The sequence below is a fragment of the Cavia porcellus genome, unplaced genomic scaffold, assembly GCF_034190915.1.
Source record: "Cavia porcellus strain 051 isolate PalLab524CR breed Dunkin Hartley unplaced genomic scaffold, mCavPor4.1 scaffold_3, whole genome shotgun sequence".
NCBI classification, from domain to species: Eukaryota; Metazoa; Chordata; class Mammalia; order Rodentia; family Caviidae; genus Cavia; species Cavia porcellus.
The window spans coordinates 43,629,174-43,650,682 of NW_026947486.1; the positions used below are offsets into that span (position 1 = coordinate 43,629,174).

General features: G+C 35.8%; 1 pseudogene; it reads right to left on the reverse strand.

Moving 5' to 3' along the window:
* Window positions 1–2,705: 2,705 nt before the first annotated feature.
* On the reverse strand, window positions 2,706–4,811 carry LOC100717192 (threonine--tRNA ligase 1, cytoplasmic-like; annotated as a pseudogene).
* Between the last annotated feature and the right edge of the window lie 16,698 nt (window positions 4,812–21,509).

Sequence of the window (21,509 nt, forward strand, 5' to 3'; positions counted from 1 at the left end):
TCTTGTCTGATTGCTCTGACTCATGTTTGAAGTACTATATTGAATAACAGTGATCATAGTATACAGCCTTGTCTTGTTCCTGATTTTAGAGTGAATATTATCTGTTTTTGAATGTTTAGTATAATGCTGGCTTTTGTTTTATCTTAGGTGGCTTTTATCAGATTGAGATAAAGACTGTCTGTTCAGATTTTCCCCAGGATTCTTATCATGAATTTGTGTTGAACTTTATCAAAAGCTTTTTCCACATCTACATCTATTGAAATGATCTTGGGATTCTTATCTTTGACTCTATTGATGTGGTATCTTACATTTATTGATTTGCATATGTTGAATCATCCCTGTATTCTGGGATGAATCCCACTTGGTTGTGCTGTATAATTTTCTTGATTACTTGCTGCATTTTGTTTGCTAGTATTTTATTGAGGATTTTCTCATCTATGCTTATTAGGGAGATTGGCCTTTAACCCCCCCCCCCATCTCTCTGTCTCTAGTTTCTGTCTCTGTCTCTGTCTCTTTCTCTTTCTCTTCTTTTTTGGTTCTTTTGCTGGTTTTTATGTTAATACTTGCTTCCAGGTAATGAGTTTTGGAGAACTGTTGCGCTTCAAGTTCACTCAAGAGTTTGAGGACTGTTGGCTTTAAGTCTTTCTTGAATTTCTTGTAGAACTCAGCTGTGAATCCATTAGTTCCTTGGCTTTTCTTTGTTGGTAAGTTTCTAATTACATTTTCAATTTTACTAACTGAAATTGGGTTATTCAGAAGTTTAATATCTTCTTGGTCCAGCTTTGGTAATTCATAATTTTCCAGGAAGCTTTCCATTGCTTTTGTGTTATCAAACCTTGGAGAGTAAAAAGTTTTTAAAGTAGATATTTATGATCTTTTGTATTTCCATAGGTTCTGTAGTGATTTCACCCTTTTCATTCATTATTGCATGAATTTGAGTTTTTGTTTCCTTTTTAAAATAATTTTGGCTAGGGACTTATCAAATTTACTAATTCTTTCAAAAAACCAACTCTTTGATTCATTAATTCTTTGTTTTCCTTGTCTCAATTGTGTTAATTTATGATCTGATTTTATAACTTTCTGCCTTCTTTTGGCTTTGAAATTACTTACTCTTGTTTTTCTAGATGTTTGAGGTGTAGCATCAGGTTTGGTGGTCATGAAGTATTTCAGCTGTTTTTTGTCATGTAAGTATCTTGTTTTCCATAAATTTTGAAGGATAGTTTTTCAGAGTACATCATTCTGGGTTGGAAGTAGTTTTCTTTAAGATTTGATATACTTCACTCCACTGACTTAATTTTTTGTGTTGACAAGTCTGCTGAGATTCTGATTGACTTTCCTTTGTAGGTGAATTGTTTCTTTTCTCTAACAGCTTTTAACATTCTATTGTTATGTTGAATTTCTGGGATGTTGATTACTGTATGCCTGAGTGTAGGTTTATTTTTGTTGTGGTTAATTAGAGCCTATGTACTTTACTTATCTGTATGTCAGTTTCTTTACCTATGTTTGGGAAATATTCAGGTATTGCTTCTGTAAATAGCCTTTTGATATGACTTGTGTTATCATCTTCTTTTTCCTTTATACCTGTTAATCTTACATTTTTTCTTTGCATTGTCTTGCAAATGTTGAATTATTTCCTGATTCCTTTCTATTTTTTAAAGATCTCTCCTTTCCTGCTCACTAACTGCAATCTTGTCCTCAAGGTCTGAAAGATTATATTCACATTCATAAAGGTAGTTTTTCAAGCTTTTGATGGAATTTCTGATTTCCTGGATATCTTTTTAAATCTGTTTCATGCATTATAATTCTTCCTGTATTATTCTTTCAACATTTCCTTCATTTTGCAATAGTTGTCTATTTTTGTAGCTATGCCTTTGTTATGTCTTCAGCATTTCTTTTATTATGTTTATAATTTTTTGTTTTACATGGGAGATTATTTCTTATGTTATTTATTACCTTTACAGCTTCATGGAGTTTTTTCTTTACTTTAGTTGCTGTCATTTCAGAAGTTTCAGGTATGTGACTTACATTTTGTTGTATGCCCATGTCTTTTAGGTTTGTTTGGGATGCCATGTAGGTCTGAGTTGCATCTTGCTCTTTCATTTCCTCATTTTCCTGTATTCCCCTGGGGCAGTCGATGCCAAGTCTCAGTTGTTTCCTGGGTTGAGGATAGCTGTATGTACTGGAGAGGGTTCCTTCAGCTGACTGGGGGTCATTAAAAAGGGCTTACCAGATCCTGAGTGGCACTCAGAGACTCCCCACATGGGTTAAGTTTGCTGAGTGGGCTTTTAGCCCCACATTGCATGCTGAGGCTCCCTGACTTACTGGTTCACTTGGCAGGGACTTATCAGTTTCTGAGCTGTGTACAAAGGCTATACAGTGAGGTGAATTATGCTGTGCAGGCCTTTGCTCATGCCAAGTGGCACATTGAAACTTCCTATCTGCTTGGCATCACCAGGAGAGGCACCACCAGGTCTTTAGTTATGCATCTAGGCTCACCAGTTTCTTAGAGTAACTGGGTGAGTCACTATTAGGATGCAAGGAATGCACCAAGACTCCTCATCTGACTGGAGTTGCCAGGAAGGACCTTATCAAGTTCTGAGCATTATACAAATGCTACATGGCTAGGTAGAGTACTTTGCAGGCCTTTAGTTTGCCTCAACCAGAACACTGTCTCCCCAGGTCACTGTCTATGGCCTCACAAGGTCTCAAATGTCCACGAAGAATGCATGGCTAGATGGAGTATGCTGCAGGTGTTCTATGGATTCAGAAATTGTACACTTTTCATGGGCCTTACTGTCACCTGTATGGATATTAACAGTGCCACTGGCCTTCTCTTTTTCATCAAAAACTATGATGACTGTGCATTTCCGATCTTGTTTAGTGTGCATCCTGGATCCAGATCAATGTCCACCATGGATTTAGCATCATGGAATTGTTGCTATACCTTCTGAGCGTAATTATCACATGTTGGTCCTACTAGAATTACCATTAACTGATGAGAAAACAGCCTTTTGTCCCCAGAAAGGACATTTGTCCCTATAGTTTTCAGTGAGCATAGCAATCATTCTTTCCATTGATCCCAAGATGACTTGATGAATCATCACTGGATTTTTCTTATCAGCACCCTCATGGGTTCTCAAAAGTCAGATAAAACCTTATAGGCAACTGAAAATGCAGTTGGATTGTTGCATACAGGTGGTAGTGACCAATGGCATCTTCCATCTATATGTCACTTTGGACCATAGAAAGCCCCACTGCCAAGATTTAACTTAGACTTTTTACAATATTTATTCAGACTGTTTTCAAGTTGTTTCTAGACATGGTTCCATATTTTAATATCACCAAGGAACTTTCCTGAGTGAGTAAAAATGTTCAATTTAAAAGAAAATTCAAATATTTTATATACTGAATGAAGAAATTCTAGTCTTTTGTCTCATTCTCAGTCTGCTCCATGGCACAAAATATGTCCATCATCCTGCTGAAATCTTCATACCCAAGTGATTCTTTTTAGTTCTCTTGACAGCTCATTCCTACGCAATACCCCGAAATCAATTAACTGAAGAGGCAACATTCACCAGGATCTGAATGTCCTGGCTGATGATCAAACATAAGGCATTGTCCCTGGAATTTCATTAGTTAAGAACAACAAGCTTCTCCACTTCAAAGGAAGACATGTTCTTACTTTAGTACTGCCTGTGGCTGGAGGTCATCCAGAATTTGCTACTGTACATGTTTGGAGTGACTACCTCTTGAAATCCTCTCTTCCTATAATCACTCCTAATGAATTTCATGAATTTATTTTAAATATAGGCCCTTTTCTGTAGGAAGAAGCAACTTCCATCACTGAGTTAATGGAAGAAATATAGTTTTTGGGCCCTCCCAATTTTCCTGTTACCTCAATTTTAAACTTCTTGGAACTTCTTCCTTTTAAAATTTTGGGATCTGGGAATGAAATGCCATAAATTTTCTTTTGAGTCTCCATATCTGTTTTGCCTTCCCAGTATGTGTAGGAATTCTTATATATTTTTAAACTCTTAATTTTGCCACTGTGTCTGACATGAGGACCCCAGCAGAGGTCTATCAAAGGGCCACACCTATAGACCACTGTGTTGGGTGTTGGGGTATTTAATTTTTCATTCAGTATGTGGCATTTGAACATGTACTTATACATTCCTAGTAGAGTTTCTTTTTTAACTTCCCCTCTTTAAAAACGTTGTTTTTCTTTAATGATTTTACATAAAGTCTTGATAGGAGAGAAATCATTGCTGTACACACCTCCATCTTTAAGGTACATGTCATAATATAATATATTCTATTTTCTCTTGGTTGATCATAGCATAAACATCCACTGTATACTCTTTCCATGGCTTCACCCATCATGTGAGTACTTTAGTGCCAACAAACTGAGCTTCCTCATCCTCAAATTTAAGATGCTCTAAGGTATAATCTTCCTCCAGCAGTGAGTGTAGTTCTCAAACAATTTTGTTCACTTTAGCAACAACAGTGTTATCAGCCAGGCTTTGACTAATTCCACAAGCAACTTGATATGGTGTAGTTTTCCAGGATTCCACATTGACCTTTTTCCATCAGGCAGGGTAGCTTTAATTGGCTTGCTATCTTTCTCTACCTTTTCTGCCAGAATGAAGTCACATTTGTCTTACTTTATTGTACATCTCAAGTTGCGTGTTAATATAATCAGGCCAACCATTCAAATCTGCTCATCCTCCATCTTCAGATCCTTACTTGTTCTTCTTTGCTCCTTCTTTTTGTTTTTCCTCTCCAGCACCTACCGACTTCTCTTCACCTCTCATTTTCTCTAAAAAGCTATTGACCTTGTCAGATATCAAAGAACTATGAAAAGATACCAAGGAGTATTGAGAGAGGAGCAGAGGCCTGGACACAGCATGTACCCTTAATTGACAATCTCAGTTGCATTTATTTGTGCTCTGATCTTTCTAATTTTCTCCCTTGTATTGGCTTTGGCTTGACTTGCCCTTTTTATTTTGGTAAAAGCTTGTGGTGCATCATTTGGTTATTTATGCCCATTCTGTTGTCTTGATGTAAGAACTCATCACTGTAAATTGCCCTCATAGGACTGCTTTACTTGTGTTCTACAGGTTCTGGAATGTTGTATTTGCATTTTTGTTTGTTTATAGATATTGTTTAACTTGTTTATTTGCAAAAGTTATCCATTAATTGTTCAGCAGGATGTTATTTAATTTCTATGGCCTTATAGGGTTTTTTGGTCATTAGTTTCTTTTTTTTCCCCTCGATTTTGTTGTCTGGAGCCTCCTGGTAGATTTTAAAAAGTAAACAAAATTTGCACAGTTACCTAGGACACAGATAAATATACTTAAGAGCCATTGTTTTTTTTTTTTTTACCCTCTATTGCAGTACCCTTCCATGCCATTTCCTTCTAATACTCTGTTTTCTTTTTTTTTTTTTATTTAAAAGGAAAAAGAGAAAAAAAGCAGAACAAAACAAAACAGTGTAAGGGTACAAGTAATACACAACTACAAAAAAAAAAAACAGTAAGCTATCACCAGTTAATTGATTACACGCTATCATCTTAGAAACAGTGTTTCAGGTCACAAGATCAAAACATACAAAGTGAACATTCAAACAGTGAGATGGCAAATAGTTGTGTTCAGTAATCCAATCAAAAATATTAATATGGTCATCTATTTAACACACCTAAACACCCTTGCTGTTGTATCTTTTAGGGCACTTTTTTCCCCTCTCTTTATTACAACAAAATTTACACATTTTGGGTTTTATTGCTCCCTTAGATCTTATTACTTTTTTTGTAAGAGAATAAAATCAAGCATGATAAAACAAAGCTGTCAGTCAAAACCAAGGATAGACATAGCACATGATGCAAAAACAGAGTACAAGGTTATCAACAATGGTTACCATAATGCCTCTTGTTTCCTTAAGAAGAATTGTATATCTCATTACGTATTATAAAGTTGAACAAAACAGTAGAGAACAAGACCAATAAAACCTAAACATTGTAAATCTTACAGAACCTCAAAAGAGAGTAATAGTCAAACCAGAGTGGGCATCATAGTGAATCTTATTGCCTTCAAATTAGTTGCCTATACTCTGATACCTGATACTTTCATACAGAGCAGAATAGAATCTAATCAGTCAAAACAAGATAACGGGGGTATTACAGGACTTCAAGTTAATAGGAAATCAAAAATGTTACTATAATATATCCTGCTAGTTTTTTTATTTTCCCCTTAGTTTAAAAGAGAAATTTAAAAAATTAAATAATTTTTTAATGAATAAGGAAGAGGTTGAGATAAAAGGGGGCATAACAACATAACAATACAGGTTAAAGCATGACACTTTTAGCAACCTAGTGCTTCACCACCAAATAATCTGACTTAATAGTAGTTACCATAGTGTCTTTTTCCTTGAAATATTTGAATATAACTTCATATGTATAGCATCAAACATATCAAGACAGTGTAACACCATTCAAGTGGATGAAAGCATTGTAGAGTATTTAGAACCAGCTAACAGAAAAATGAACAATGGTTTCTATATTGTCTCTTTGCCTATAACAATTTTTGTTTATACTACCACATATGATAAAATCCAGCAAGATACAACATGATAAAATCAATGGAGACAGAAGAGTCATAGTTTGGTGCAGCTTCAAAACAAGATGGTATTAAATCAGCACTAGCTATTATGATGTTTGTTTTCTTCAAAATAGCTATTCATTGCATCACAGGCCATAATATCAAATAGCCCAAAATAAAGCCATTCCAACTAATGAGTGAAAACTTTATAAGGTGTCAAGGCCACATAATGGGGAATCATGGTTACCACATACTTTTATATATTTGAATCATTTCTTACACTCGGGAAACTATTTGATATTCACAGATGTGAGTTTGATTTATTTCACTTATGAGTATGGTTTTCAAGCTGTGCCCATTTATTGATAAATACCTCAATGTGATCCTTCTTTATAGCTGAGTAGTACTCCATTGTATAGAAATACCATGGCTTTTTTATCCATTCCTCAGTTGATGGACACTTGGGTTGTTTCCAAGATCTGGTGATTACAAATTGTGCTGCTATAAACATAGGTGTGCATATATCACTGTGGCATGATGCTTTCAGTTATTATGGGAATATGCCTAGAAGTGGAATAGCTGGAACAAATGGGACTTCCAATCCCAGCTTTTTGAGAAATCTCCACACTGACCTCCACAAAGGTTGTACCAGTCTACACTCCAACCAACAGTGTAAGAGTTCCTTTTTCCCCACAGCCTTTCCAGCACTTGTTGTTGTTGGTTTTCTTAATCCTAGCCATTCTTTCAGGTGTGAGATGGAATCTCAGTGTGGTTTTAATTTGCATTTCCCTAATGACCAATGATGATGAACATTTTTTCATGTATTTATTTGTCATTTGTATTTCTTCCCCTGAGAAGTGTGTATTTATCTCGATGCCCATTTTTGGATTGGGTCTTTGAATTTTGGGGGTCTGAGTATTTTTTTAATTCTTTATATGTTTTAGACAAAAGTCCTTTGTCTGAGGGGGAGTTCACTACAATCTTTTCCCAATTTGTGGGTTTTCTTTTCATTATGCTGGAGATTTTTTTTGACTTACAGAAACTTTTTAATAAGAGGTGGTCCCAGTTATTGATTCTGGGAAGTATTTCCCGTGCAGTTTGAGTCCTGTTTCATGAATTTTCTACCTACCCCTATGTCTTCAGGGTTTCTACCTAATTTGTCTTCCAATAGATTTAGTGTTTGTGTTTTAATATTCAGATCTTTGATCCATTTAGATTTTAATTTAGTACATGGTGATAGGATTGGGTCAAGTTTTAGTTTTTGGCAAGTGGAGAGCCAGTTTTTCCAACACCATTTATTAAAAAGACTGTCGTTTTTCCAGTGAAAGTGCTTGGATCCTTTATCAAAGATAAGGTGGTTGAGTGTGTTTGTAGTTGTGGTTGTATCTTCTAATGTATTCCATTGATCCTCTGCTCTGTTTTGATTCCAGTACCATGTTGATTTTACTACTGTTGCTCTGTAGTATAACTTCAAGTCAGGGATTGTAATGCCTCCTGCCTTGGCTTTGCTGCTTAGAATTGCCTTTGATATTCTAGATCTCTTCTGGTTCCAGGTGAATTTTAGGAGTGATTTATCTAGATCTATAAGGTATGTTAATGGTATTTTTATTGGGATTTCATTGAATCTGTATAACACTTTTGGGAGAATGGCCATTTTCACAATATTTATTCTTCGTCTCCATGAACATGGGATGTGTTTCCATTTTCTGAGATCATCTTCAATTTCTTCTTTCAGTGTATTATAATTTTCCCTGTATAGGTCTTTCACTTCTTTTGTAAGAGTAACTCCTAAATATTTTTTTTTTTGCTTGCTAGTGTGAAGAGTGTGGCTTCTCTTATTTCTGTCTCTGTGATTTTGTTGTTAGTGTATAGGAATGCTACTGACTTCTGATTTTTTATCCAGCTACATTACTGAATTTATTTATTATATCTAAGAGTCTTTCAATGGAGTTTAGGGGGTCTTCTATGTAGAGTACCATGTCATCTGCAAATAATGACAATTTAACTTCTTTTTTTCCTATCTTTACCCCTTTTATTTTTTTTTCTCTTGTCTAATTGCTCGGGCTAGTACTTCCAGTACTATATTAAATAGGAGACGTGATAAAGGACATCCTTGTCTTGTGCCTGATTTTAAAGTAAAGACTTTCAATTTTTGGTCATTTTGTATGATACTGGTGGTTGGTTTGTTGTAGATGGCCTTTATTATACTGAGGTAAAGACCATTTATTCCAATTTTCTGTAAAGTTCTTATCATGAATGAAGGTTGGACCTTATCAAAGGCTTTTTCTGCATCTATGGAAATGATCATGTTATTCTTCCTTTTGGCTTTATTGATATAGTGGATTATATTTATTGATTTACGAATGTTGAACCATCCCTGCATGCCCGGGATGAATCCCACTTGGTCATGGCATATGATCTTCTTGATGATTTGCTGCATCCTAATTGCCAATATTTTATTGAGGATTTTTGCATCTGTGTTCATTAGGGAGATTCGTCTGTAGTTCTCTCTTTTTTGGGTCTTTCTCAGGTTTTGGTACTAGAGTAATATTTGCTTCCAGGAATGACTTGGGAAGGATTTCTTTCCTTTAAATTTCATTGAAGCATTTGAGGAGTGTCGATATTAGGTCTTCTTTGTATTTCTTGTAGAATTCTGCAGTGAATCCATCTGGGTCTGGGCTCTTCTTTGTAGGTAAGGAATTAATTACATGTTCAATTTCATTGATAGAGATTGGGTTATTCAGCAGTTTTACACCTTTTGATCTAGTTTTGGTACTTCATATGTTTCTAGGAATCTGTCTATTTCTTCTGAGTTATCAAACCTTTGAGATTAGAGGTTTTTGAAATAGGTGTTGATGATCTTCTGTATTTCTATTGAGTCTGTAGTGACTTCACCTTTTTCATTTCTTATTGCGTGAATTTGAGCTTTTTCTTCCCTTTTTTAAATAAGGTTGGCTAGGCGCTTTTGATTTTATTTATTCTTTCAAAGAACCAACTTTTTGATTCGTTGATTCTTTGGATTGTTTTCTTAGTCTCTATTGCATTGATTTCTGCTCTGATTTTTATAATTTCCTCTTTTCTTCTGGCTTTGGGCTTGACTTGCTCTTCTTTTTCTAGCTGTTTGATATGTAGCATCATGTTGTTTATTTGTATTCATTCTGTTTTCCTGATGTGGGAACTCAGTGCAATAAATTTTCCTCTGAGGACGGCTTTCATTGCATCCCACAGATTCTGGTAAGTTGTATCTGTATTTTCATTTATTTGTAGGTATTGCTTAATTTCTTTTTTAATTTCCTCTGTGACCCACTGATTACTCAAGAGTGTGTTATTCAGTTTCCATGTGTTTGTGGATTTTTGCAGTATCTTTTATCATTAATTACTAATTTCATAGCGCTATGGTCCAATAGCATGCAAGGGATAATTTCAACTCTTTTGCATTTATTTGAATATGTTCTGTGAGTTAATATATGATCTATTTTGGAGAATGACCCATGTACTGCTGAGAAGAATGTGTATTCTGTTGTTGTTGGGTGGAATACTCTGTATATGTCTATTAAGTCTGTTTGTTCACAGGTGCAATTCAGTTCTTTTATTTCTTTGTTGATTTTCTGTCTGGTTGATCTGTGCATTGGTGTCAATTTTGTGTTAAGATCTGTTAGAATTGTGTTACTGCTGATTTGGTTTTTCATTTCTGTTAGTATTTGTTGTATATAACTGTGTGCTCTGGTGTCTCGTGCATATATATTTAAGATAGTTTTCTCTTCCTCTTGGAGTTTTCCCCTAACCAGTATGTAGTGACCTTCTTTATCCCTTCTGATCATTATTGGCTTGAAGTTCACTTTGTCTGCAAACAGAATAGCTACCCCTGCTTTTTTTTGGGTTCCTGTTGCATGAAATATTGTTTTCCATCCTTTGACTTTCAGTTTGTGGGTATCCTTTTAGGTTAGATGGGTTTCTTGTAGGCAACATATGGTTGGATTTTGTTTCTTGATCCATTTTGCCAGTCTGTTTCTTTTAATTTGTGTATTGAGACCATTTACACTAATAGTTAGAACTGTTATATATTGGTTTATTGTTGACATATTATCTTTCTGCTGTTGCATGTTTATCTTTCTACTCTGTTGAATTGTCTGCTTTGTTTAGTGTTTTTTTTCCTAAATGTATCTATGCTGTCTTTCAGTATTCTTTTCAGAGTTGGCTTTAGGATCATGAAGTTTTTCAGCTGATCTTTGTCATGGAAGTATCTTATTTCTCCATCGAATTTGAAAGATAGTTTTGCAGGGTACATCAGCCTAGGTTGGAAATCATTTTCCTTTAGGATGTGAAATACATCACTCCATGCTCTTCTTGACTTTATTGTTTGTGCTGAGAAGTCTGCAGTGATTCTGATAGGTTTTCCTTTATAGGTCATCTGTCTTTTCTCTCTGACAGCCTTTAACATTCTATTCTTTTTTTTGATTTCTGCGATGGTCATTATTATGTTCCTGGGTGTAGATTTATTTTGGTTATGACTATTTGGAGTTCTATATGCTTCATTGATCTTGATATCAGTTTCCAATGTTGTGTTTGGGAAATTTTCAGATATTACTTTCTAAATATCCTCTTGACATCCTTTATGTGTCCCCTTCTTTTTCATTTATCCCTTTTAACCTTATGTTGTTCCTGTTTGAATCATTGTGTATGTGTTGAATTGTCATTTCCTGATTTCTTGTTATTTTTAAAAGATCTTTTCTTTCCTGTCACTGGCTGCAATTTTCTTCGAGGTCTGAGATTCTGTCTTCAAATTCACCGAGGCGGTTTTTACTACTTTCAATGGAGTTTTTGATTTCCTGTATATCTCTTTGCATCTGTTTTATGTATTCTGTTTGTTTCTTATATTGTTCATCCTTAGTTTCTATCCTTTTGTTTAGTTCCTCCAATTTTTTAACTGCATCTTCTTTAGCTATGTTTAGCATCTGCTTCATTTCTTTTATCATTTCTTCTTTTATCTGAGTGATTATTTCTAGTTTGAATTCCTTTAAGGCTTCCCATACTTGCTTCTTTATTTCAGTTACCATTATTTCACGTATTTCAGTTATGTGGCATGTGTTTTCTTCTATGCACATGGCTTCTAGGCTTTCTTAGGATGGGCTGGATGTTTGAGATTTCATTTTGGTCTTTTGTTTTATCATTTTCCTGTATTTCGGAGCTTCAAGTATTGTTCCAGGAGTGGCAGAGAGTTTTGTCAGCCTGGGATGGGGTTCCCTGAGATGGCCCCACTCACTGGACTTGGCAAGCAACCATGGCCTGGACCCCAGGCCAGGAAGAATGTCACCTCAGGCTGGGCAGTATTCCCAGTCCCCTCTGCTCCTCTCACAGGTCCAGTGGGTCAGGAACGGGCTGGTCCCCAGGTCAGGAAGAAAGTTCCCACGTGTTGAGTGGGAATCCCAGCAGCCTCTGCTACAGTCACTGATCTGGCCTGGTCCCCGGTCTGGTGGGGAACCGGCCTAGTCTCCAGGTCAGGGAGAGAGTTCCTGCAGGCTGGGTGGGACTCCCAGCCGCTGCTGCTACACTCCCCAGTCCAGCCTGGTCCCCAGACCAGTAGGAAACCAACCTGGTCCCCAGGTCAGGAAGAAAGTTCCCGCAGGCTGGGCAGAACTCCCAGCCACCAGTGCTATAGTCACTGATCCGGCCTGGTCCCCTGTCTGGTAGGGAACTGGCTTGATCCCCAGGTCAGGGAGAAAGTTTCTGCAGGCTGGGCAGGGCTCCCAGCCTCTGCTATTACACTCACCAGCCTGGACAGTATCTGGTCCTGTAGGGAACCGGCCTGGTCCCCAGGTCAGGGAGAAAGTTCCCGCAGGCTAGGTGGAACTCCTTGGCCATTAATTTCTAATTTTATTCCACTATGATCATAAAATATGTATGGGATAATTTCAATTCCCTTGTATTTACTTAAGATTGTTATTTGGGATAGTAAATGGTCTATTTTGTAGCACATCCTGTGTGCAGTTGTGAAGTATGTGTACACTGAAGCTGTTGGATGGAACATTGTAAACATCTACTAAGTCTATTTTTAAACAGATTTGGTTCAGTTCTGTGATTTATTTACTGAATTTTTGTCTAGAGGATCTTTTTCTTTTGTATCAGTGAAGAATTACCATCTCCATTACAATTGTGTTATTGCTTATTTGATTTTTCATGTCTAACATTTGACTTATATAGTTTCATACTTCCCAATTTGATGTCTATACATTTATGATTGTTATCTGTCCCTCTTGAATTTTCCATCAAGTATGTAATGGCTTCCTTTATCTTTTTTGATCATTCTTCATTTGAAGTTCATGCTGTCACCAATACAGTAGCTATGCCTTGTTTTTCTGAGTTTTTGTTGCATGGAATATTGTTTTTCTTCCTTTGAGTGTCACTGTGAGTTTCTTTTTGAGTTAAATTTGCTTACTGTATGTAGAATATTGTTGTATCTTGATTTTTTTGTTTTTTGCTGTGTAAATGGAAATTAAACTAAGGATCTTATGCTTGCTAAGGCAAGTGCTGTGCCACTGAAGTACATCCCCATTCCCTGTATATTTTTTATTGATTTTTTATTTTGCCAATCTGTTTTCATTTGTGAATTGAGGTCCTGTACACTGATATGTATTGGCTCATATTTCTCTTATTAATTTCTTGTTGCTGGTTTCATAGTTTTCTCCTCTGTTTAATTCCTTGCCAAACCTATTAGTTTCTTTCTGATGTTGTTCTCTAATTGTGATCATTTATATTTTTAATTATTATATCTTTCAGTACTCTAGATTGTGTTCGATTTGTTGCCATGCATTTATTAACTTGTTCTTTACCATGGAAATACCTTATTTCTGCATTAATTTTGAGAGATAGTTTTGCAGGGTACATGAATCTTGTTTGGAAGTTATTTTGTTTTAGGACTTGAAATACTTCACTCCAAGCTCTTCTTGACTCAAGGGTTCATGTTGAGAAATCTTCCATGGTTGTGATTGTCTCTCCTTTATATGATAATCTGTTTTTTTTCTCTAAGAGCTTTTAATATTCTTTTCTTTTGCAGGGATCTTGGTTATTACATGTCTGTGTATATTTGTATTTTGATTTTAACTAATTGGAGTTCTATATGTTTCACTTGTCTGTTTGTCAGATACTTTTTCCTTGCTTGGGAAATATTTTATCAGTTCTAAAATTTTATTTTTACATAATTTGTGTTGGTTCCTGCTTTTACAGTGACACCAATTATTCTTGATTTTTTTGTTTGTTTTCTTTTAGTGCCACAGATTGAACTCACTATGTCATGCTTTCCAGGCAGGTACTTGCTGCTGAGCTCTACTGTAGCCCTTGACATCAATTACTCTTAAATTATTTTTCTTTGTATCTTCTTGGATCTGTTGAGATGTTGTTTCATGGTTTTTCGTTCATTTTCAAGAAATTTTCTGTTCATTATCACAAGCTGAGATCCTGTGTTAAACATCTGGAAGTCTGTCTTCAGTTTTATTTAAGTGGTTTGGCAGATTTTAATGGAATATTTTATTTCCTGGATATCTGTTTGTGTAATTTGATACATTTTATTTCTTTCCTGTATTGATCATTCACATTTTCTGACCTCTTCTTATCATCATTTATTTTTAAATCTATCTACCTCTACTCTAAATTTTCTAATTCCTTCATGAGAACAACTGGTTAAAACAGATATGACATCCTAGCTAAAGTAGTATAATTAGGAATGGCAGTAGGATCAAACACAGCTTAAAAAGGAACAAATGGCAGTAACTAATAATTTTGTACTTTAAAACATGGGAGAAAGTGATTTCTACAGTTAAATAACAGTGTCAGTCATAAATTGGGAGCTTGCATTTGAAGTGATTGCCTTTTGGTAGAGTGTTTGTATACTGTGGTGGGAAAATTCAAGGATTGTAAATAAAACAGAGATAACTGAAGAGAAATATAATAGAAGCAAGGCTGGAAGACAAAGGATGATCATGCAAGCTTTAGGAAATCAGAGAAGAGGACAGAAGAGAAAGAATGAAGGAGTAAGCAAGGAGTAATTAAAGTTAACAATAAAAATTTGAAGTACTGTTTATTCACATGAAATATAATTAAATGTAGAGAGAAATTGATTAAAAGGGGAAAGATGAATAGATTAGAACAAATATATAAGTAATAGAGAAAAATTAAAAAAAGAAAGAGAAACAAACCAGCGAAGAAAGTAGTGAAATAAATAGAACAATTAAAAACCAAAATTCCTCTTGTATCCATGAAGAGCACCAAATTACTGGTTAATATTGCCAAGCCTGCAATAGAGTTTTTTCTGGATGTGGGGCTGACCTTTGTCTTTAGATGTAGGGGTCTGGGACCAGAGCCTTTAGCCAGTACATTCTGTATGCCCCTTAGTGATCTGCTATTCTATACCCTGGTTATCTTGATATCTCTCTCCCAGTTGCTGTGCTGCCTTTGGACAGAGACAATGGGCTTCTTCTGTGTGCAATTGCCCCATCCTGGTCCTTGTATGGACTTCTTTGTTTCTCTTTCCTTCTCAATTCTCTGTCCTTTTAGGTCATTTGTAGCAGGGTAGGCTGAGATGCTGTTATGTGGTCTGACACCTCTGCTCTTTCATATGCCACCCAAAGCTTCTAGCCCCAATTCTTACTCCTCTCTCAAGAGGTTACCTTCTCACTCATTGCTTTTTGATGTATGCTACCCCTGCTGGCACTCACCTCCACTGTCTTCTGTAACTTCCTTGAAGGATGTAGGGTGGGGTGATCTTGAGTGTCTTTTTTCTCCTGCCCCCAGTAACATGGGGTTAACACTGAGATGCACAGATCCTGTGGTTAAGGGCTGTTTAATTTCCACAACTCTCTAGCCACAGGTCATGGAGGAACTGATTAGCTGTTCCATTAACTATGCATCCTTGGGGTCTTTAATCTTGTCTCTAGAGGTTCCAGCTAGTGCTCTGGTGCACAAAGGAAAGGGACATTAAATGCAAGAAAGGGAAAGAAAATCAAAGAGAAGAGATGAGAAGAGAAAAAAGAAAAAGAGGAAAGAAAGCTGATCAATCACACGGGAAGTAGCTGTGCACTCACTCCTGTGTGTGTCAGCAGAATTGAAGGCTGGAATCTACATGGAATCCTTCTGTTTGGAGGGAGGAAATAGAGTTAAGGAATGGAAAATTAAAAATATTTTAATTTCTTTATATATATCTAAATCGGTAAGATGATTATATTACTAATTCTATTAGTTCTTGTACAAAAGCAGTTTATACCCCTATGATTAGATAAATTTTGCATGTCCATATCTGGTAATCTAAGCAACTCTTTTGACGTTAATGATACACAATATTACAACTTTGTTACGTTCCTGTCATCTTGTTTTGAAAGCATATATTGTTATTGTTATGGATTTTTGTTGTTATTGTAGTTTGTATGTCTCTGCTTTTTGTTCTTTTCTGTTTTTTCTCCTTCTCTTTAAAATAAAAAAAAGGGGAAAAAGGAGGCAGAGGACCTTATATCCCAAGTCTTTCCTGTGTGGCTTGATTTCGCCACAGCATTTTAACATATCCTTTTTTTTTTTTTTTTGTATGAGGGATCAAACGCACAACCTTGCACTTACACCGCTGAGCTAAATTTCCGGCCCAATATATCCATTTTTTCTCTTCTTTTAAGCTTCCTAGTATGACGAGCTATTGCCTGCAATCCACTGACCCAGTTATACTAAAACGTACTCCGGCCAATCACCAACTGTCTTTTTGACCTGTTTTATTGCCTCTACTAATAATAATTTGAGATATTTTGACTGCGTGATTTTTTAGTTGTTTACCCTTGATTACCCTTGGATTTGCATTGAAGTAGTTGTAAATTTTTGGAAATATTCTGCCTCCATGTTTTCTTTTATTGTAGCTTTATATTTTCTTTTGAGTGCTGAGGCTAGCAGACTGCTTATGGTAAGTAGATGTATTGTTAGTCTTGTGCCCTCTTTAAGTAATATATATATGCTTGAGAAATGTCCTCTGTATAACTCATCTCTGCAATTGCTATTGGCCACTAGGTCTCTTCCAGAATCTAACCACCTCTGATTAATAGGTAGGGGAGTGTGCAGCATGTTTGGTCCAGTACCCTTTTATTTGGCATTAGGCTGTAGTATTATCTATAAACTCAGGCACTTACATAGAGAGAAATAACTGTGTCACCTTAAGTAAATAAAATCAGTAATAACAATTCCATTAAATATAAATTTGATAATGGCAAATTCTGGTTATATCAGTGAACCACTTCAACAATAGAAATGGGATCTATTGTTGTTTCCATTCTTTACACAGCAAACCTTAATATACATCAAATATTTACTCAATAGAGTAATTTAACCTCCATTAGCAATAGAAAAATGTTCAACTATAGTAAGAAATATGTGTTTATAGATTCATATGGTGTAGTTACTATTTTAGAAAGGATAGACATGTTGGAAATAGGGTGTTAAAATTGAAATACATACCATATGTAGGAGTCAAAGGAAATCATTATTATTAGATAACAGAAACTGAAGAAACCAATTAGGAAGAGGATAAGTGATAAGGAACAAAAATTAAAGTATAGAAAAAAAGAAAAATAATAATGAAATAAATTAAGAGAGCTAGTGAGAGGAGAGAGAGAGAGCCTAATTAAAGAAATAAAACAAAGTAATATTGAAAGGGAGAACAAGAATATGGATGATAAAAATCCAAATTCTACCAAAGAAGGAGGAGGAGCAGAAGAAGGAGGAAAAAGGGAAGGGGAAGCGGAAGGAGAAGGGGAAGGGAAAGGGGAAGGTGGAGAAGAAATAATGGAGGAGAAAACAAAAAATGCAGAAATTCAAATTGGGTCAAAAAAGGAGGGAAATACCATAGTTTTCTATGTAATTCTTCCACTCCTTGCAGTCTTTAATTCAACAAACATGTTTGTGTTTGCCCCACTTTTTAGCTTATGATTTATGTATTGACTGCTCTGTTTGAGGGATCACCTATTTGTAAATCTCTTCCATTCTAATTGTATAAGCTGCAACACAGTCTCAGAAAAGGTGCTGAGCCTTGGATTCTGGGTGAAAATGTGAGCAGGTTTCAGTTACCTAACTTAGTTACTCACTGGTTGGGGACAAATGATGGATACCTGATGGATATTCCTGTATCCATGGAACCACTCATAACACCAGATGGAAGCTTACTTTGGCCTGGAACACTCAGTGGAACCCCACTTATGTGTGAGATATATGTGCAGAGATTCCCACATGACAAAGGAGGGTATCCAGCACTTGCTGAAAGCTTATGCAGGCCCAGGTCATGAGTCAAATTAGGCACACCTTTCACCATGTTGAGAGCCAGACAATGGACTGACTTAATGTTCTGGGTAGAGACAGTGGTTTAATGAAAGATGGAGACATCAGTGATCCCAGTGTGTGTGTGTCTGTGTGTGTGTGTGTGTGTGTGTGTGTGTGTGTGTGTGTGTGTATGTGTGTGGGGGGTTGTCTGTGGCAGGCCTGGTTCACCAGGCAGGAACTCATATATGACTAAAGTTCACTATGGACATCTATGATGCCCAGAACTGGTGCTCAATTTTAGACATTCCTCAGCAGGTCTAGGGTATGTGGCAGGGCAATGAGTGCTGGACTCAAGTGTTTTTGGGCTCCCAGTCACAGACTCAGATAAGGGTAGTGTTAGTTCTGGATTTCAGATGGAGATACGAGTTTGGTGTGGTACCAACTTGGACTTCTTTTTCTAACTTGGACTTAAATAGGCCTAGTTTGAATGGAGACTTCAGGTGAAAGCAGCTGTGTGGATTAACTGGTCACCATTCACTTGTTTATCCTCTCACTATCTGAAGTCAGGGAGGTGAGGAGGGAACTTCCCCTGCCATTTATGGGTGCTGGAAAGGGTATTTCAGGGTTTCAACTTTCTTAGTATTTGCAAGAGGGGATTATGGTGTGAAGGGGCCAATATGCCCTGAGACTGATTTGTGAGGGTAGTCTCTGAAGTATTTTTTGGTTACCTCTGCCTTTATGGGAAGTTTTCAAGATGGATGTTCCAAGGGTGGCCAAGGGTGGGGACCTTGTGTCTGGCTCTAGCAGACTGCTTTTCCAATTTTTAACCACTAGCTGGACAGTTTGTTGGCTCTACAAGTATCTTCTTTTTAACTGGCCTTCTGTATCATGGTATATGCTTGTCCCCTGCTTCCAGTTATCTGTGTTTTTAGATGATCTGTGAGTCTCTTCAATGTGACTTGTCCTATAGTTGACCATGTTGTTCTTTGATTTGTATACTAAGATCTTCTGTTGTTCATTGAAGTAACACAGGTGTGTGGCTTATGCTCTTCTTTTTTTGTTTTATTTTAAAGAAAAAATCTGAGAAATCAAGAAGCAAACAAAAAATTTAAAAAACAACAGCAAAAGCAAAATAATGACAACAAAACAGCAAAAAATAATGATGATATAGGATTTCAAATCAAGATAATAGGAACTTAACAATGGTTATTATATTGCATATTGTTATCCTAAGTAATTGCTCAGACTATCAGATACAGGAATGAAACATTGATCAAGCAATATAATTTCTCTTTGCTCAGATTCTTTTTTTTTTACTATATCTATTGTAACTTTTTTTTGTCTTTTTCATTTTTATCGGTACCAGGGATGGAACTCACAACCGCCTGCTTGCAAGGCAGGTGCTTATGCCGCTGAGCTAAATCCCCAGCCCCTATCTATTGTAACTTTTAAATCTTATTTACTCTTTCAGTTTCTTACACTAGTGAGACAACATGATGTTTTAACATGCAAGTCTGATGTATTTCACTTATGAGTATGGTTTCTAGTAACATCCCTTTACCAATAAAAGCCTTGAGTTTATTGTTCTTTATAGCTGAGTAGTATTCCATTACATAAAAAATTCACATCTTTTGTTAAATCCATTCCTCAGTTGATGGGCATGTAGCTTGCTTCCAAGATTTAGCTATTACAAATTGTGCAACTCTAAACACGGGTGTCATAAATATGGGTGTGATTTGGTATGATGTTTTCAATTCTTCTGGGAAAATACTCAAAAGGGGAGTAGCTGGATGGATGGGTAGCTTGAATGAATGCTTGAATTCTAGCATTTTGTGGACTCTCCCTACTGATTTCCACATTGGATGTACCAGTCTACAATTCCCAAAAACTATGGAAAAGGGTTACTTTTTCCTTAAATCCCCACCAGTGTTTGTTAAGGGTTAATTTCTTGATGTTAGTCATTCTTTCTGGAGTGAGATGTTATCTCAGTGTTGTTTTAATTTGCATTTCTTGAATGACCAATGATGTTTAATGATGAATATTTTTTCATATATTTATTTGCCATTTGTATTTCTTCATCTTAAAACTGCATTCATATCAGAAGCCCATTTTTGGATTGCATCTTTAAATTAGGGAGGCCTGATATTTTTCAGTTCTTTGTATGTTCTAGATAAAAGTCCTTGAGTTTTCTACTTACTTTGTCTTCCTGTAGGCTTAGTGTCTTGATCTTAATATTTAGATCTTTGATACATTTTGACTTTAGTTTAGTGCATGGTGATAGGCACGGCTCTAGTTTAAGTCTTCAACATGTAGAAAGCAAGCTTTTCCAACACCACTTATTAAAGGGTTTCTTTTTCTTCCAGTGAACATGTTCAGGTCCTTTGTCAAAGATAAGGTGGTCAAGTGTATTTTAGTTGTATTTGTATCTTCTGTTCTGTTTCATTGATCTTGAGGTCTGTTTTTATGTCTCTACTTTGTGGATTTTATTATAGCAGCTTTGTAGTGTAATTTTAAGTCAGGGTTTGTGATGCCTCTTGCCTTGCCTTTGTTGCCTAGGATTGCCTTCGACACTTGGTCTCTTATGGTTCCATATGAATTTTGGAAATGTTTTCTCTATATTGGTGAGTTATGCTAGTGATATTTTCATCAAGATTGCATTAAATTTGTATAACAATTTTGAAGGAGTGGGCATTTTCACAAAGTTGTTTCTTTCTATTCATTAGCAAGGAATGTCCTTTAATTTTTTGAAATCATCTTCAATTTCTTTTTTCTGAGTACTAAAATTTTCAATGTATAAATATTTCACTTCCTTTGTAAGATTGATACCTAATTATTTCATTTCTTTTTGATGTTATTGTGCATGATGTAGTTGTCCTAATTTCTCTTTCAGTTAATTTGTTATTTGCATACAGGAATGCTATTAACTTTTGATTTTTGACTTTGTACTCAGCTACACTTCTGAATTTGCTTAATAAATCTAGAAGTCTGTTGGAGTTTTTGAGGTCTCCTATATACAGTATCTTGTTATCTGTAAATAATAATAATAATTTAATTTCTTCCTTTCCTATTGATAGTCCATTTATTTCTGTCTCTTGGCTAATGAAATATATTGAACATGAGTGGTGGTCACAGACAATCTTATCTTGTTCCTGATTTTAGAGTGAAAACAGTTGGTGTTTGATGGCTTAGTATGAGACTGGCTGTTGGTTTGTCTTAGATGGCTTTTACTATTGAGGAAAATACCATCTATTCTGATTTTCTCTAGGTTTTTTTTTTTTTTTACGATGAATGAATGTTGGGCTTTAGCAAAACATTTTTCTGCATCTATTGAGGCAATCATGTAATTTTTGTCATTTACTCTGTTAATATTCTGTATTACATTTATTGATTTGTGTATGTTCAACCATCCCTGCATTCCTGGGATAAATACCACTTGCTTGTGTTGTATCATCTTCTTGATGATTTTCTACATTCTTTTTGTGAGAATTTTATTGTGGATTTTTGATCCAGTGTTCATTATTTTTTTTTATTTTGAAAGTAGTAAAATACAACAAAATACAGCAAGAATAAGATAGAACAAAGCCAACTGAGACAGTGTAGTGAAATTGGTACAGAACTTCACAGCAGTTTACCAGG